Genomic DNA, 19,586 nt, shown 5'->3' with positions numbered 1-19,586 from the left:
TCACTTTGCCACTCACTGTTGCTTGATACTTGCTTCTTTCTCTTAAATACTTGCAAGAACTGCAGATCAGATTTGGTCTCATCATGTCTCAATTTCTGTCCTGAACTTCATGTTGTAATCACATTTTCTAATATCCTGACTTTTAAAGTAGACTCTGGTCACAATCTCATCTGTCTTTAGTGTTTCATAGTCTTAATGCTGCTGCATTGACAGCAGTTGCTATATCTAACCCTAGTCCAGTCTGCTGCACCTAGTCCAGTCTGGATTTAATCACCGAGTTGTATAAAATGGTTGTGTAAATCACAAGTACATTAGACTCACCCAAAACCACTGACGATGACACAGTGCAATTTCAGCTTCAAACATAAAGCCTTTGCTCCAGCACATTTGTGCTGGGGATGACTCAAGGGTAGGCTTACACAGGAGCAGGAAATGGCATCCCTGAAAGGTGGGAAGAGAATGTGTGGAGATGCAACACACCTTTAACAGCAGAATAACCCCAGGAGCTGATCTTTCAGCTGGAAACTGTTGAGTATTACCTGAATGCTGCATGTTCCCACGTAGTGGCTGTAGGTAGAGAAGGGGAACTTGGATTTCATCGCTGCACCTTCATAAAGATTTTTATATAAATTGCTTCTGTCTCCCCACAACTCAGCTGCCGTTGCTGGTTATCACACTTCTGCAAACGCACCCTGTCCTGCTAGTCCCTGATGGCTGTATGGTGAGATATGTGGTCAGACTGCTGAATAGCTCTTTCAGAAAAGGGCAAAACTATACGAATGTTCTTATTAACCATAAACTGGCATAACAAAGTGATATGAAGTACACATCAATTCAAGATAGCTGAACTGTTGCTCTTACAGCAGGTGAATTGATGCTTTCCTCACCGTGCAAACACAGCCCAAGAAGAGGAACAGTTTCTCAGGTGCATCAGTTTAAAAAGCTTCTCTAAGCATTGACGTTTTGAACAAGGCTGCACCACAGTAACTATCACATAGTGTAGTCATACGTATATTGCTAATATTGCTAGCACTTCTCAGGATTATTAATTTAAGGCTGTCTTGGAAATGTCTGCGCTATAATACCTTCAGAAGCAATTACAGAACTTGCATCAGCTGCATGCAGCCAGCCTGGTCTTGTGAGGTGTGGATATGTAACAGTTAAGTCCTACATCTCTCTTTTGCTAGATTACAAACATATTAGGACTACAGTTCCCCTAAACAGTTGTCCAGTTTTATGTCTGTTCATGCCTCTGCTGAAGGCTACAGAATTCTATACAATATTTTTAAGCATCAAGTTTAAACCTATTGTGACAAAATAGGGCTTCCAAAATTCATAAGCTGGCTCTGCACTGCATAACACCTGCCAGCAGAGCACCAATTTAATAAGATTTCTCTCTTGTCCTAATGCATGATAATATCACCCCCAAATTATTTCTAGCTCTGTGGGAAATAAAGTTCCAAAGACTTTTCATCACTGTCAGTGCTAAAATGGATATGAGGTAACTTGTTCCTCTGTCCATGGCCTTCTGCCTTAGGAATAGGAAGGCTTTTTACCAAATGTAGCTACGAAAACTCACTCTTCTTCCCTTGCTTTCTGGGATCCCGCTTCTTCCTCCTGCCTGGTTCTCCGGGTTGAGTTGCAAAATGCAGCTGTGGCTAATAGGGTCCTTAGCTCTTCCCAAGACCTCTTCTGTGATTGCAGTCCTACCATATTCTGTATTTCCAGATTACATGGATTCTCTGGGGATTGCAATATTTTCAAGGCTGCCACAGTATTTTATATATTAAATATGATAGAATTTATTCACCACACAGTCACTTATCAATCTTGCAATACCTTGGTCACCTCCAACTCTTGCTGCAGACCATCCACGGTATTAATAGCACAAAAGGTGGATTTAGTAGACGACATACTAAGTCCTCCCCAGACAACTTATGTCGGCATTAGCAGTTCTTGCTACTCTAGTTATGCATATGCTTAAGCTCCTTTGTTCACCTCATGCCTCCATGCTGCAGCTTTCTCTCCATCTGATGGTCTTTCCCTAATGCTCTCAAGACTACACTTTCATCTTTCTTTAATGCAAAACAGGTCATTACCTTGAAAAGCCTTGTAGGTCACTTGAACATATTGCACAACCAACTGCATATGGGTAAAGGATGCTGGCAAATTATTGGGGTAAAAAAATACTTGTGAGACTGCTACACAGCCTGAAGCAAAAGGCTTAGCAACATGGCACTGTTCACAAATGAAAAAGCTATTTTTACCTAGAGATAATGTGCCTTCTGCTTCTACCCTGGAGATAATAGACATTACTTATCCAACATTTGTTTTGTTTGTGGTGGTTTATATTCCATACCTCTGGGATCATAAGGATTTTGACACTTGAACACTGCTCTGCACAAAACATTATTCACAGAAGTTCTGATGGACAAACCCACAAGGTTCCTGAGTACTTTATGCAGTTATTTACCCTGTACATGGATTCAGACAGAAAACAGGCTTTTGAACAGGAAGGCTGGAGTTACTGGGTATTTTTCTCTTAGCAGAAGATGGTCAGATAGCCAACTGCCAGGTGAGTGTTCTCTTTTAAAGAGCATCTCTGTGTATCAGACATGGAGAATGTTATTGCAAGTGTCTTGTTATCCTTGTCTGGTCATGGAAAAAACAGCTGTAGCAAGTCTTGGCAAGAATGCAGAACTTCAGTGCTTGGAAAGGAAATGTAAAACTGCAGTTGGTGGGTTTGAATAAGCAACACAGGCCTACAAAATGCCCAGAACTGCTGCTTCAGTTTCACATTGTAAATTACTAGTATGGCAGAAGCACAGAGGAACCAAAGTCAAGGACTAAACCCTACCATCAGGAAGGGTGTGGAAGTTAGGAACTGAAGAAGTTGCTACCTTATTAACACCTTTGTGAAAAGTAAAGATCACAGTGAAAATAAGGGCGATGTCGATTCACACATGCACAGCGATAACGTGTAACAAAAGGCTGCGTTTTAAACAGATTCCAGAGAGGCATGTGTATTCTTTTGTTAAAAGCAACCAAATCAAAACTATCCTTTTACAAAACATACCCTTGAAAATATATCTGCACCTGCTTGTTACAACAGGCTTAGTTTTTTCCAAGTTGTGAGTCCCATATGAGCTATTCTGTCTGCATGGTATATGTTTTCCTACTTCAACCCATTTTCAAAATTAATGAAAATAAACTCTAGGATAAGTGCTGGAATACAAGGTTTTATTTTTGTGGCTGAAGGCTAATACATGATAATACACAGAGAATCTGCACCAGCTCACACTGCAGAGCCCTGGAAAACCGGGTCTTCCAAACAGAAATGCTAGCATAGGGCAGCTTTCAATATCTTATAACTTGCATTGCGATTCAAGGTGGGAAATCCCCTGTGGCTCTCTGAAAGAACATATATAATGAATTCAACACATTATTTATGTAAAAATCTATCCTGTTGAATATTCTGCTCTTAGAAAACATGGCTTTCAAAATCAGATTTGCCAATAAAACTCCTTTCTTTCATTGGCAGTCAGCAGAGCATCCCAGTCACTCACTTCAACTTATTAATGACAATGGTGGAGAAGAAGAGGTTTACTATAGAGTAATCTCTGCTCCTCAGGTTCAGTAAAGTGCATTCAAGGAAAAGAAAGAAAAATGGATTATGCCATGTGCACATAAATTGGAGATAAAACAAATACTTACACTCGAGAATTTGCTAAACAGAATAATCATTGTTTGAAAGTTGAAGAAAGGCTGGTAGCAACAAATAGGCTGTATCGGGGCATCTTTGAAATCACTCTATTACCAGCAGTACTAAAACAAAACCATGGTTTTCATGTAATCTTGCTGACTCAGAATCCCTTTTGATACCATCACACTGGCAGACACTCATGTAGTGATCTCTTTCTTCTCCAGAAGGGCAGGTATTAGCCTGGTTACACAAAGTAAATATTATGGAGTCCATGGATATTTTTATCTTTTGAGATGTAAACTAGAGGACATGCCACTTGAAGAATCTTCTAGATTCACTTAATAGAAGTACCCAGGAATTATTTAACACAGTTGCATTTATTGTTACAGAGCTTTCCTGTCTTGTTATTCGTCTTGGGACCAGTACTGTTTAATATCTTCATCAATGACATAGACAGTGGGATCAACTGCTTCCTGGAAAAATCTGCAGACAACACCAGGCTGAGTGGTGCGGCTGACACGCCTGAATGACAGGACACCATTCACAGGGTCCTCAACAAGCTTGAGAAGTGGGCCTATGTGAACCTCAGGAGGTTCAACAAGGCCAAGCACAAGATTGCGCACATGGGTTGGAGCAACCCCTGGTATCGGTACCAGCTGGAGGATGAAGGGATTGGGAGCAGCCCTGCAGAGAAGGACTTGGGGGTGCTGATGGATGAAAAGCTGCACACGAGCCGGCAGTGTGCACTCACAGCCCAGGAAGCCAAACTGTATCCTGGGCTGCATGAAAAGAAGCGTGGCCAGCAGGTCGAGGGAGGTGGTTCTGTCCCTCTACTGTGCTCTCATGAGACCCCACATGGAGTGCTGTGTCCAGCTCCAGAGTCTGCAGCACAGCAAAGACATGGACCTGTTGCGGTGGTGCCAGAGGAGGGGCACAAAGATGATCAGAAGGCTGGAGCACCTCTCCTATGAAGACAGGCTGGTAGAGTTGGGGTTGTTCAGCCTGGAGAAGAGAAGGCTCCAGGGAGACCTTACTGCGGACTTTGAGTACTCAAAGGGGGCTTGTAAGAAAGATGGAGACAGACCTCTGAACAGGGCCTGTTGTGATAGGACAAGGCGTAATGGTTTTAAACTGAAAGAGGGTAGATTCAGACTAGAAGTGAGGAAGACATTCTTCATGATGAGGGTGGTGAATCCCTGGAACAGGTTGCCCAGAGAGGTGGTAGGTGCCACATCCCTGTGTTGTGGTTTAACCCGAGCCGACAACCAAACACTACTGGCAACCAAGCACCATGCAGCTGTTTGCTCACTCCTCCCTACCTGGAGGGGTGGGGAGGAGAATCAGAAAGGAATGTAAAACTCGAGGGTTGAGATAAGAATAATTTAATAATTTAAACAGAATAAAGATATAAGAACAACAGTAACAACAATAATACAAAAATAATAATTATAATAACAACAACAATTAGGATGGAAAGGTGGGGAAAAAGGGTAAAATCCAAAGGAAGGGAAAAGGGAAAAAAACAAACAAGTGATGCACAGTACAACTGCTCACCCCCCGCTAACCGACACCTGGCCAGTCCCCAAGCAACGATCCCACCCCAGCTAACCCTCCAAGTTTATATAGCAAGCATGATGCCCCATGGTATGGAACACCTCTGTGGCTGGTTCAGGCCACCTGTCCCTGCTGTGTCCCCTCCCAGTTTCCCATGCCCCTCCAGCCCTCTGGCTGGCAGGGCCCAAGAAACTGAAAAGTCCTTGATTTAGTATAAAAATCACCCAGCAACAACTACAAACATCAGTGTGTTATCAACATATTCTTACATGAGAGCCAAAACACAGCACTGTACTAGCTACTAGGGAAGAAAGTTAACTCCATCCCAGCTGAAACCAGGACATGCTGGAAGCATTCCAGGCCAGTTTGGACGGGGCTCTGAGCAACCTGATCTAGTTGAAGATGTCCCTGCTCACGGCAGGGAGGTTGGACTAGATGACCTTTAATCATCACTTCCAACCCAAACTATTCTATGATGCTATGATTCTATTATTTTTACTTCATTCTATTTCACAGCAAAAATGGATGTCAACTTATTACTTAGGTTCCCTGTACAACAGAAATACCGGTCAGGTGTTACGAGCAAAATGCCATCCTTTCAGTTAAGTAAGAAAAAACTCGAAGGACATTGTCTTATCCTAGGACCAGTCAAAGGGATAGTATCTAAACTGGTATTCCAGAACAGACATGTGACGCACTATTAGACAGCACGGAGAGCTCGGACTGTGACTACCAAGGTTGTACACATGTTGCTTGGTGAATTTTCGTGAACAATGCCTTTGGTAGGAAAAAAACAAACAACTTGAATTACTTACATTAAGTAACCTAACTTAACTATAAACCACACTACAACTTTTCAGAACCATTTGTTTGTTTAACCAAGGTTAAGAAGAATGGATATTATATTTAAATGAGTTTGTCTTACATTTTAAAAGGCTTTAAGTAAAAAATTGTCTGTATGGAAATATTATGTGACACTACTGTACTTTGGAAGGAAATGTTTTGAGAAACATTAACTAGTACCAGGAACAATAAACCAGATGAGAATTCTATTTCATTATATCTATGTGTGATTTGGTTTTGTACCACTGCTCAAACTGTTTCAGTGGAAACGGAAAAGGAGGAACACTTTAACAGGATGAATGAGAAAGAAATGCTGTCCAAAATGTCTCCATTACCTAAAAAGCATAAAATTATCAGCATCATGAAATACTAGTTAGTTGACTTTGGAATCAGCTATGCACAGAGCTGATTATTTCTGGCTCTGTCAGAAGGTCTGAATGTAGGGAACTGAATTACTGTAGATGATTTCAAGGGATAAGGAAAGATAAATCAGCCAAATAAAAAAAGCCTGCAGAAAATTAAATGAAAACACAGACTATGTGTTCTAATACAAGATCAGTGCTAAAACTGACTTCAAAAGAAATAATGAATTTGATAGAACAAACACAAGGGCACTAAATTTTATTGCATCCAAATAATGTTTACATAATTTTCTTTTCTAGAATAGAAAGAGGTGGTGATACTATACATACAAACTATGTTCCTGTTTCAACTTGGAAGGGTATTTAATCTCTTGTTTTGCTAATCAGACATGATTTAAGCAATTTCACATCATACTGCAAAGACAGTCATGCAATGATCTCTGAATTATGTAGTTGTTAATTACTTTTTGTAATAAAGGATGTTGATTTGCTTTCCTAGTTGTAACTAACAGAAAATTTCTGAGGACATATTCCTGTAAAGGATGGAAATAATTTTGTTGAAAATACTGGCAATAAATGGCAGAAATTACAAAACCAAGACAATGTATGCAGAAAAGAATACTAGGAATAAAAGATGCACAAGCTCAAAATAAACTGTTAAAATAGTAAAAACACATGAGCCAGAATATGTAAAGCATTCTATATAACCACCTCATATAAAATCCATATAAAAGAGCTGGAGGTCAAAATACCTAATGTAACGAAGCTTTCTGCAGCCTGGCAGTATGAGATGAGTAGTGAGAAGAGAGCTTGGTAACACCCTTGTCTCTTAATTTAAAGTAATAATTTTACTCATTTATTTTCATATGTGACATAAGCAGCACATTATATTCTCCTTTTGGAGCTCACTGTTTATTCTAGCAAGCAGTTAGGCACTCCAAACTTTACTACATACTCATTAACTTGCTTACCAATGGGTTAAGTTGCATTGGCAATAAAAACATATATAAACATATTTATGAACTTTGCACCCTTCTTACTCAGTCCGCCTGCATTCAGTGTGCCTCAGTGGCTGAAAGGAAAAGGGAGGCTTTCACAGGCAGCACCACGGTGATAGAAATAATCTATGGAGCTGAACCCTTTCCCTGTCCCATGTGGCTGATGTTTAGCTGTCTGCACTGTACAGAAGATACAGAGCAAAGACAACTGTAAGTTACATGAGCTGGGAGGGATGCTTTGGTAGTTTGACTCTGGCTGAATGCCAGGTGCCCACCAAAGCTGCTCTATCAGACCCCTCCTCAACTAGACATGGGACAGAAAATATAACAAAGGCTGGTGGGTGAAGATAAGGACAGGGAGATCACTCAGCAATTACCATCACAGGCAAAACAGGGTGCCAAGGAATGGGAGTTATGGTCAGTTCATCACATGTTGTCTCTGTCCCTCCTTCCTCCTCACACTTCTCCCCTGCTCCAGCGTGGGTCCCTCCCATGCGGTGCAGTCCTTCAGGAACAGACTGCTCCAGCCTGGGTCCCCTGCAGGGTCACATTCTGCCAGCAAACCTGCTCCAGCATGGGCTTTCCTGGGGTCACAGTCTCCTTTGAGCATCCACTTGCTCCAGCGTGGGGTATGGGCTGCGGGTGGATATCTTTTCCACCATGGACCACTATGGGCTGCAGGGGCACAGCCTGTCTCACCATCATCTTCCCCACGGGCTGCAGGGGAATCTCTGCCCTGGTGCCTGGAGCACCTCCTGCCCTCCTTCTGCACTGCCCTGGGGGTCTGCAGGGTTGTTGCTCTCACATAGTCTCACTCTATCTTACTGGGGCCACATTTTTTTTCCTTCCTTCTTAATATGCTATTACAGAAGCACTACCACTGCCACTGATTAGCTCGGCCTCGGCCAAAGGTGGATCCATCTTGGAGCCAACTGGGCATTGGCTCCATTGGACATGGGGGCAGCTTCTGGCATCTTCTCATGGAAGTCACCCCTGTAGCCCTCCTGCTACCAAAACCTTGCCATGCAAACTCAGTACAGGTGAAAAAATGTATCTCCTTTTTTGTAATTTTAAGTAATACATGACAAACAGATCTGTTGCCCTAATAATGCTTTTTCCCCCCTCTCTCCTGGTTTTTTTTTTTGTTTTTTTTTTTTTTTTGGCTTAAAGCAGCAAGAAATGTAGGGATTCCTTCCAGGACTTCGGACAAGATGACCTGCAGGAGTCCCCCCCAGCCCTGGCCATTCTGGGAGTTTGTGACTTTCTCCAGCAGGGAGGAACTGCAGCTTTGTGTTACAGTCCCAGGCAGAGGGATAGAAGAAAGAGAAAATGGCATGACTGGGTGTCACTTCTCGTGTTCCAGCTCTGATTTACCTCAGGTGCTGGTGGTACAGAAGTGTCCCAGGCCTAGAAGCTGTATAGCACTTACCTGCACCTACTCTACATCTCTTGCCAGCTGGATATAGCTGAAATAGATTGAGGAGAGAACAGTTAATCTCATGTAATAAATATATGAGAAATATATCCAGTATTAGAAAAGATTCTGGAATTAGGGAGATGTGGATGAACGGAAGGAAAATACAAATACAGAGAATATATAAAGTATTTTTCCCTCAGAGTTTCTGCACCTACAAGAGTCTTTTTCCAGTTTCTTTCAAAACCCATGCCTTTACACTGCTATGATTTAAAAGGCAAAACGGACATAATTTTTTTTTCTTATGCTAAGCCTAAGGAAAAGTAAAATTAACTGTCCAAATCTGCCACAGGCATCCTATGTCTTCTACCAGGCATAAATTGGTCTTCTGCCTTCAACGCTTCAACGTACCACTCTTTTTCTGTGTGTAACTGAGACAAGGAATGATTAGAATCTCCTGGTGAAATTGTGATGATGATAAATGGTGATCACTAATGTGACTTCCCTCTATCTCCTGCAAAGGAAATCCATCTCCTTCTATCAAAAAGTCATCTACTAGTTTCCTGTATCAGGAGCCTAAAAAGAGCCTCTAGCTCCTCCCTTTACTGTGTGTATAAGGGAGTTATTCTGACCCTTAACATTGCTTAGTTGATTAACTGGGGAGGGGGGAGGGGGGAAGAACAGGATAGTCTCCTAAGTGTCTAACTAGCTTCTCCTCCTCAGCAATTTTAAACAAATCTATTTGCAGCATATTTACTTTATAGCAGCTGTTGTTCAAGGATGTTTATTTGAGTGTGTCAAGCAAGTCTTTAACACCACTCACTTGTTTTGTGAGGTGATTTTTTTTGTGTTATCAGGATCTTTCAGCATTTGCATGATTCTTATTGCAGTGTTGAAGGTTATAGAAATCTCTCAGATGAAGACTTTATTTTTTGTGGGCTGCTTCCTCTGTGATTTTTTTTTCTTTTTTTTAAAAAACTGCTGTTTAAACTGGAGTAGATTAAGTAGCTGGAGGGGTTGGGAACAGCTATGAGTTTGCTATTTCAAAATAAAGTTGTTTTCTCCAAATAAACAGCAACTTAAGACACAAACACCTACATACAATAGACACCTTTCAATGAGTTAAGTTCCATCTGAGATCACATTTCTGTAAATTTAGGAGTCATATCAGTTGAATAAAAATGACTGGGGATTTCATTTTTGGAAAAGCTGAGCATTTCCAGGTCCAGAAGGAGAAGCAATGGGATTTAGCAATACTGAGGTTGCCTGTAACACTGAGCAGTTTTGTTAATCAGCCTCCAACTGCAGCTGGCATTTCTGTGCAGAGTGGCTATTTTAAGATATTACATTGCTGAAATTCCCTGATTCTCCATGGTTCTGATGGGAAGTGGGGAAGGCACCAGTGGCAGGTCTTCTTCCAGTTACTGCTTTCTGTCACGGCTGGTGGTAGACTGGATCTGTACCTTGCTGTTGCAATCAGTCAGATTAAATTTTAATCACAGAATCATTTAGGTTGGAAAAGACCTTTGAGATCATCAAGTCCAACCGCTAACCCAGAACTGCCAAGTCCACCACTAAACCATGCCTCTAAGCACCACATCTACATGTTTTTTGAACGCCTCCAAGGATGGTGATTCCACCACCTCCCTGGGAAGCCTGTTCCAATGCTTGACCACCCTTTCAGTGAAGTTTTTCCTAATATCCAACCTAAACCTCCCCTGGTGTAACTTGAGGCCATTTCCTCCTGTCCTACCCTCTGTTACTTGGACAGCTGCCTGCCAGTCAGGCAGTTGTAGAGAGCAGTAAGGTCCCCCCTGAGACTCCCTTTCTCCAGGCTGAACAACCCCAGTTCCCTCAGCTGCTCCTCACAAGCCTTGTGCTCCAGACCCTTCCCCAGCCCCTTGCCCTTCCCTGGACACGCTGCAGCCCCTCTACGTCCCTCCTGCAGTGAGGGGCCCAAAGCCGAAGGCAGGATTCACAGTGCGGCCTTGCCAGAGCCGATGTCAGTGCAGAAGCCCTTCATGGAACCACAGGCTGTGGGTGCTCCCAGATGGGAGCCGGATTCTTTCCCAGACCCAGTGGAACTGGTGACTCCAGAGTGGGTCACATCTGGCATCTTTAGTCACCTCTGCAGCAGTAGAAAACCGTAGCAGAAAACCACAGTGCTTTTCGTCATGCAGGGCAAATGGCCTTACATTCTCTTACTTTGTTAGAGATTTATCTCCTTGCCACGTTGGAATTGCTGCACCTTCCCCATTTTGAGAAAGCCATTGCAAAGGGGCTTCAAAGGCAGCTGGTGAGTATCCTGAAGCAAAATGGTGGATGACCTCCCTGGACGTGCCTTCCCGGTGTGACTGTACTGGTACGAAAAGCAGGTGTCAGCAGCTGAGCACGCCTGGGGCCGTGAGGGAGGCTTAGTGAGGCAGTGGAACAAAACACTGACAGCGGCCTTGGGATTCCCTTCAAAGGCAGTGTAGACATACCTTGTCCTGCTGGAGACCTGTATTGAATTTTTGAGGACAAATATCCTCGAAGTCCATTTGATTGTTTGTTGCTATCTTATCCCTACAATTTAGCAAGGTCATAGAAGTGCTGTAATCTCAGGGGATCTCCAAAAATGAAAGGAATGAGAGCATGCTTATTAGATTTGCTAATAACACTAATCTGCAAGGGACTGAGAGTATGGTGGAGGACAGGATTAGAATTTAAAGTGATCTTGACAAAGTGAAGGTATGGTCTGATATAAATAGGATGCTGTTCACTGGGGATAGATATAAGGATCTGCATTTAGGCAGGAATAATCAGCTGCACAAATGAAAGAGAACGACTATTTAAGAAGCAGATCTTTATTGGTTGATTTTACAGCTCACAAACTGAGTGCAAGTCAACAACAACATGTCCTGCCTTTCTCCCTCTGCCAAACAAACCCAAAACCAGATATCCTGCAGAAAATTATGTAAACTTCAGCCTGTGGGGATGTGCAAAATTATAATCCTTTTTTCCTCAGGGCCAGCAATGCCTCAGCTGGACTGCTGTATTGCACTGTATTGCCTTAGTTCAATAAAATGTTTGAAGTGAGGGTACAGAGGATTCAAAAGGATTCAAATGTGGGTTGATCTAGAAAATGTTACCTAAGAGGAAATAATTTAAATCAATTGGTTTTAGTCATCACGTAAGTCAACATGCGCTACATGGATTGCCTCAAAATGATTTATGACAAGTAATTAAGAAAAGCAAGCTGTGGTATGTTGACTAGATCCCACACCTACAATTGGGAATGTCTAAAGGTATTTTTGCAAGGAAAAGCGTCTACCTGGGGACAACTTTAAGGGCAGTTTAGACAGATATCTGGCATGGATGTAGCTGGTCTTCGTTCAAGTACAGGGTTGATTTGGATGGTTTTCAGAGGTCTCTTCCAGCCAGCATGGGGCATCTCCCATGCCTTTGGGAGATGAAGGCAGGAAAAGAACTCTGAGATAGTGAAGAGCAACTGAGCTGCTGGTTCTCAACATTGCTTCAGAATATATCACTTTTGGAGGTATTTCTTCCCCACCTTTCTTTCACAGTTCCTTCTGCATCTCCCCTCTTTCCATAAATCTTTTTCCCTGCCTTTTTTACTATTTCGACCTATGCCTTCTTTTTTCCCTTTTCTTTTCATTCCTCCCTCCCTCAATATACAGGAGAAAATGAGGTTGTCCCTCAGCTAAGAATACATTCAAAATGATGCCTTCACTGCTGCTTTAGCAGGTATTGTATTGACCCTCACCTTGACCCTTCTCTAACTACTGAGTCTTCAGGGATGCTTCACCATGCCACTCAGCGTGTTCTCATCTCAGTGTTTAAGGAGATATGCAAATACTTTGTCTGTACAGGCAAATCAATAGGAGATTGATTGTAGATAAACCGTTTTGACCTGATGCAGAACTTATCTGATTCTTCAATTACAAAGTACTGTCACTGTTAATAAAGCACTACATACAGTTCAGGAAGACACAGGCTGAAGAACAATAGCATGCAGCTGCACATGCAGCTCTTTTTGCCAGAGATTGAATTTTTCACAGAAAAAAATCAGAGCTGAGTTGTACACAAAACTGGGAGTGCAGGCAAGAACAAACCCCCATTAGACAAACTCAGGTATTAGCACTTGGTGCAGAATCATGGCATTTCTTCAAAAGACACACCTTCACCTACACTGTCATATAAGCAGGAGGCTTATGACTTACTTAGGCCAGAAATCTTGAGTCAATTTAGTACTTAATTGATGTACAGCCTTGGGCAAATTGCTTCTTCACTTTGACCTTTACAAACTTCTGTTTCTCTTATTTATGCTGCAAATACTTTGATTTTGACAAAGCCCCATATTATATGCTTACATTGCATCTATTGCAATGGAATCTCATCAATGTCAGCCCTGTTACACAAAACTAATTGTACTGATGGGAAGAGAATTTGAGGTTTGATACCTTTTGTCAGCTCACTAATTATGGGGAAGAATGGTGTGTATCAAAGGCAATAAATGTTTGCAGAGAACATTTTTCATAGAACATTTCTCTAGTTGCTAGTTTGGTGTTATATTTAGGACCCAGGAATTTTAGTGAGCTCACTGAAAGACCATTCTTTTAGGGATATAACTGGTATATAGATTAAATATATACTGGTGGCACACTGGTGTGCTTAGTATTATTTATGTATGTATTTTTTGCAAAGAAAAATCCCATGTGACACAGCCTTAATTATGATGATTCAAATCTCCGGTTTTGTTAGCAATGCTACTGCAGGCTGTATTAGCAGAAAATGCCACCTACAGCACTGGGGATTGTAGCCAGAAACAATATACTCCATCTTCATTTTATCTTTCAGCACTGAGTCCTTTTTAAATTATTCAGCTGTGCAAACTGTAGGCAAGAAAAGCAAAACCAACACCCGCCCTCTTGAGAAATAACCCCCAAACCCTCTAGGTAGGGATATAGCTGACATTTACCCAGATGGTGCATGGTAGCTCAAGGTATTTCTTTTATTTATCTGCTTATGAAAAAACAGAGCAAGGGCATTACAGTGGGGAAGGTTCACTTAATACACAAAAGTAATTTTAATAGACATTTTTAATACTGAAGGGTGTAATTTCAGCTCATATAAACATATAGGTGCTCTAAATTCTTCCTCCCTTGAATATGAAGATTAGATAGAAAAAAAATCCAAGACAGCAATCACAGTAGACAAACAGAAGTGGAATATGTTATTTAAACATACTGGTTGTGAGTATGAGTTCTATAGTGAGCTAATTAATTTCAGTGTTAAGCAAGACTCTGGAACTCTTTTTCATAACCTTCCTACTCTGCTGACTACGGTGAAGAAAAAACCCCAAACTAATTACACATTAGTCTGAAAATTTGTCTAAAAATTCATTTTAAAATTGCAGATTGAGTTAATACTGTGCATACAATGAGGAAAATCTGTACTTGAAGGGCTGGTGAACCTAGCTGGTCACTCACAGCACTCCTCCCTACAATATGCAATTTTCCTGTGTATAGCTGTCTAGGACAGATGTTGGCTGAGGATGAATAGAAGACATTTTTACTCTGCTAATACACAGGAATTTCTTTCCAGTACATCCATGTTTGGAGTTCAGCCCCACATGTTTTTATGTAGTGTCCTTTGTTGCTGGTATAGATACCAACATGTTTATACTGCTTTAATGATGTGCCTGGCAGGTTTTGATCTGCTGTCTTTCTTATAGCCTCTCAGTAGGTAGGGTGGAAGCATGACTTGGAAACAGGCTGAAAAAATCAATGCAAAAATAAACCAAAATTGTGGGAGGAAAGGGGTTGTACAAATATTCAGCAAGCTACTAATTGCTTCTTGTGTGCATATTTAAGGCATGAGGACATGAGCATTCACGTGTCTTTTCTGTACTCCGCTTTTAAGTTTCTTGCCAAGAAGAAAATTTTTTTCTGGTGAAGTGTGATTTGCTGGTATTTGCTGAAATGGACCTTGGGTAGTGACCTACATAATAAAGAGCTCTTTTCACTGATAGCTGACTCAGGTTATCATCAGCACTGTGTCTCAACTGATACATAGCCTTTGATGAAGATGGAGTGGTCTAGTCTGCAATGTTATTAGTGCTACTGGTAACACAGATGATAATGCTACACCTCCTGACACTTACAAGTAAAACAAAGTATTATGTCCTTCATTTATGACTGCGAGGACAATGAGACTTAAAATAGGATATGGAACAGAGCCAAAAATTATTTAGATGTCAGTGCAGAGAAATTAGTGTTGATCTTGTACAGAAAGCTGCAAAATGCATAAATATTGATCGACCTTGACTTAAAACTGCAATCTTTGCAACTAACAGACCTATTTATGCCAGTGTCTAAAGATTCTTGCTGTGGTTAGTAAACAAGTCCTTGAACTTTTGGGATGTGGGATCTGGGATATGGATACTAGTATACTGACCCAAACTTCAGACCTTTAAAATAATAGACCAAAACTGTGAGAAAAGACCTTGCATCTAGAAAACTAATGTGTTGCTCATATGCATGAGGTTGTTCCAGATGAGGAAATGGTGGTAAAATGAAATCACATAGGCTATTTCTACTTTGTGATAACATAAGTTTTGGACTTTTCCCTCCTGCCTTCAGATATCCACAATGAAGACATCAGCATCTCATGGGCCACCTATTTCTGTTTATAGAAAAAGGAGAGAAACAGGGTGTTTAAATCTTGGTTCATCTGCCTACATTAGGACTAGATGAATCATGCCCTAGAAATACCTCTGGGGTGAGGTGAATTGCAGTCTCAGTATTCTGTCCCAGTCCTCCAAGGATGCATTTTTATAAAAATGTAAGCAGCCAGATGCTTGTGACATTGGCTTTGAGTGATGGAACTTTTAACTTCAAGAGACACAATGTATCGATGAAAAAATAAGTAAATAAAAATTAAAAGAAAAAAAAATGAGGGTAAGTAAATATATCTGCCAAACACTAAATCCTTTGGGCTGAATGCTCAATAGTTGGCTTTGAGCTCCTGAGTTGTTTTGTTTAGTTTCTGAAAGTAATTTGGGTTAAGGTTCGCTTTAACTCCTAATGTCTACTCCTGTCTTATTTCCAGCTGAACCCAAAGGTTAGCAAGCTAGGTGTCTTAGACTGTCAAAGCTGATCACAGTTTCAGGAATGGTCAGTTTTGGTTTTCTACTCTTGGTGTGAAGATTTTCAGTGGGACTTTCAGAGAACAACGGCCTTCTTCCTGGCCCTCAGCTCTTGTCACGCAAACCAGTTAGGCACTGATACAATCAGGCTTTTCTGAAAATTATAAAGAAACCTTAAATTTGCGTATCTCAGTACAGGTAGGAGCGTAAGTCTGATGATAATACAAAACAAATGCTTATGTGGAGCACATTATCTTGGAGGCAGCTGCTGAATGGTAGTGTTCACAAAAGCATAAATATAAGAATGCAATACATAACCAAACACAGATCAGCAGGAGAGCATGTATTTTCTCTAATTTGCTGAAGATTGTAACTGCTGCCATTTACATCCTGAGTAATCCTGGTCTGCACCTCATATAAGTGATGGAGCTGTGACAATTTGTTTGGAATGAATAACTGTTTACTAGAGAATATGTCAGGCAGCTCAATTACTTTTTTGTTTTACTTCATTTTGAGCCTCCTTCAAGACTTGAAACCACTGTCTAGAAACACTGCAGTGCCTGCCATCTGTTTTAACTGGGCAAAATTTCATATTTTTCTGTATTTTTGAAGTGATTTTGATAAATCTGTTGCAAATCTGTTACCCTATGAAATTTCATCTATTAAAACCATATGTTGCTTCTCTAGTAGATCTTCCTCCCTTGCATTTATCCTGCTCATCCTACTTGCCCCCTTGGACTCTTGGCATGACATTATTATTTTTTCAATCTTCTGGAATTTCCTAGGTAGCCCAGGATTTAATAAGTGTTATGATAAGCGAACCAGAGAGTTCCTCAAATAGTGCTTTTAAAAATTAGATGCAAGTTTCCCCAGCTTGTTCATTTAAAAATTACTAAATGCAGTAGCTGTTTAATGTCCTTTGTCATGAATAGCCCAGGAAGTACTTCATCATGCAAGAATTATCCTTCTCTGATTTCTCTTCCTTTCAAATACAGCATGGAATGTTTCATAAACACTTATACTTCTGCAGTATTGTGAATAAATCTACCATCTCTGTCAAGCAATGATCTTATACCATTATTAAAATTTCACTTGTTCAAAATAGACTTCAAAGGTAATTTTTTATTGGCCATCCATAGTCTGTTGTCACCTCAAGCTCTCCTTATCAGTTTTTTACCTTCTGCTGTATATTTTTTTAATATATTTTAAACCTTCTGCTGTATATTGTTTGTTATGTATTTTTCTTTTCTTTGCCAATTCACAATGTTTTTTTTTCATTTAACAGAAGCTAAAGCCTTTGCAGCTCAAACATCTCTGCTACTTATAGAGGCATGGCAGGTGATTCAGATTCCCAACACACTGTGCAGTCTAGAGAAAATAAAAACAGTGAGGGTAGGCAACTCCTCTGTGGGGAGAAAATCACAATTTGGGAATCACAATCCATTGCAAGGATTTCACCCAGTCAGGCTTTGCATTGTATTTTGCACGAATTATATGTGATATCTTCAGTAAGCTATTAGTTGAGTTTCCTTCAGCAGTCTGAAAAGAGTATTTGTGGACCAAGGGCAGGCACAGATACTGTACTTTGGTTTTAGAAAGACTTTTGGCATTCGACAATGACATTATATACTAGATAAAGAAACATTGTGACTTGTGTGAATCTAGATCCAAGACTGATTTGAAAACAATACTGAAAGAATATTTATCAATGAGTCACTGTCAAAATAGATTCATAGAGTAACAGCTGTTTCTAATCCATATTCTTTCCAATAGTTCCATTAATAACTGGGATGATGGAGTATAGAGAATCGTTATTAAATTTGCAGATGGAGACAAGCTGGGGATGAATATACTGAAAATGGTATAACAATTTAAAGCAGTCTTGACAAACTGGAGATATGATCTGAAAATATACTGAGAATGGTATAACCATTTAAAGCGATCTAGACAAACTGGAGATATGATCTGAAAATAATCAGGTACTATTCAATGTGGACACATACATTAGGCAGGAGTTGTCTATTTTGCAGACAGGATAGATAAAAGTAATTTAAAGAGCAGTTCTGCAGAAAAGGACATAGGGTTTAAAGCTGGCCATACAGTGGACTAGCTCAACATGATTGAATAATGTCATATTGATGAAAAAAAAAAGACTAGAGCTCTATGGGATCAAATGGAATTTATAACCCCAAATGTAGCCTCCAAGACATGAAGGAATTCTCCCTATTGATTCAGCACTTAAAGACTTCACTCAGAGCAATTTTCCAATTATATGTGGACCAGTCGGAGAGACAGTAGAAAAAAATGAGAATGTTCAGGAGCCTAAAAATGTGACCTATGAAAAATTATTGAACAAATTGGGTTATTTAACCTGGAAAGGAGAGGAATGAAGGAATAAAACAATCTTCAAATGCATAAAAGATGGTTGCAAAGAGAGGGAATTCTTCATGTTCTATGCCTAGAAATAATGTGTATAAACTGCAGCTTAATTGATAGGAGGGTGAAGCACTGGAATAAATTGCCTAGAGAATTGGTAGACTCTCCATCTTTTAAAGTCCTTAAGAACCAACTAGTGAAATATCTGTCAGAAATTACACTGGTATAATTGTTCTTTCTGGAGCAAAGCAATAATAGAGTTAATGACATCTTGAGGTTTCCTCCATCCCTTTGCTTCCAGAGAGTTATTGGATATAAAATAAATCTTGAGGGAGGGACATGAAAAATGCTATAGTTCTGATTTCAGTAACGAAAGTAACTGAAGACACAAGAACTAGAAAACCAAATCTAGTAACCCTAACTGTGAGAGGTGAATTTACATTAGACTTCCTGGTGCTCATTCTTAAACATTGATTAATCTTTCTGGATCATAGTTTATCCAACCTTAGTAAGAAATATAGAGATAATAATACCATAATTTTAATCATGTACCATATATATCATGATATAATTAATACCATAACCCCAGTTGTAAAATTACTAAAAATCAAAGCACTGTAATTTGTTACAAAATATTTAAATACAGCATATGGCCATAATATTTTAACAGATTTCTAAATAATCCACAAAAAATATTATGAATTATCTTAAATTAAGCAAAATTGAATAGTAAACTTTATGTGATTTAGTGATTAGAGTATTTCCTCTCCCCCCCACCCTGAATAACATGTAGCAAAAATCCCTAAAGTAGAACAAGCCCTCAATATGTTTTATCAGCTTAACCCAAAGAAGATCCCGCTTTGCATAAGCAGTTGAAGCAATAACGTTAAAAAGCAAGGTCTTGACTATGAGGGAAAAAACACAGAATTCAATAGAACTTTCCTGATGGTAAAGTTTGATGGTAAAGTTTGAAGCATTCAGTGTCTTGTGCTTCAGTGTTTACAAGAATAAATGGACAAAAACCAGAAAACAATTTGTAAGTGATATAGATGGTTGTGAAACAAGTTTGTTCTATACTTGGGCAGTCATGAGATAAAAAAGTCAATCAATCTGACTGAGTGAAGAATAGCTAATTCAAAGTGAGCAGAAGCACAAGGACAGGTTTCATTAAAATCAAGGTGTAGTG

Source organism: Falco naumanni, chromosome Z (genome assembly GCF_017639655.2).
Source record: "Falco naumanni isolate bFalNau1 chromosome Z, bFalNau1.pat, whole genome shotgun sequence".
Classification (NCBI taxonomy): domain Eukaryota; kingdom Metazoa; phylum Chordata; class Aves; order Falconiformes; family Falconidae; genus Falco; species Falco naumanni.
The sequence above is the reverse complement of the archived record's forward strand: the minus strand, read 5'-3'. Positions refer to the sequence as shown.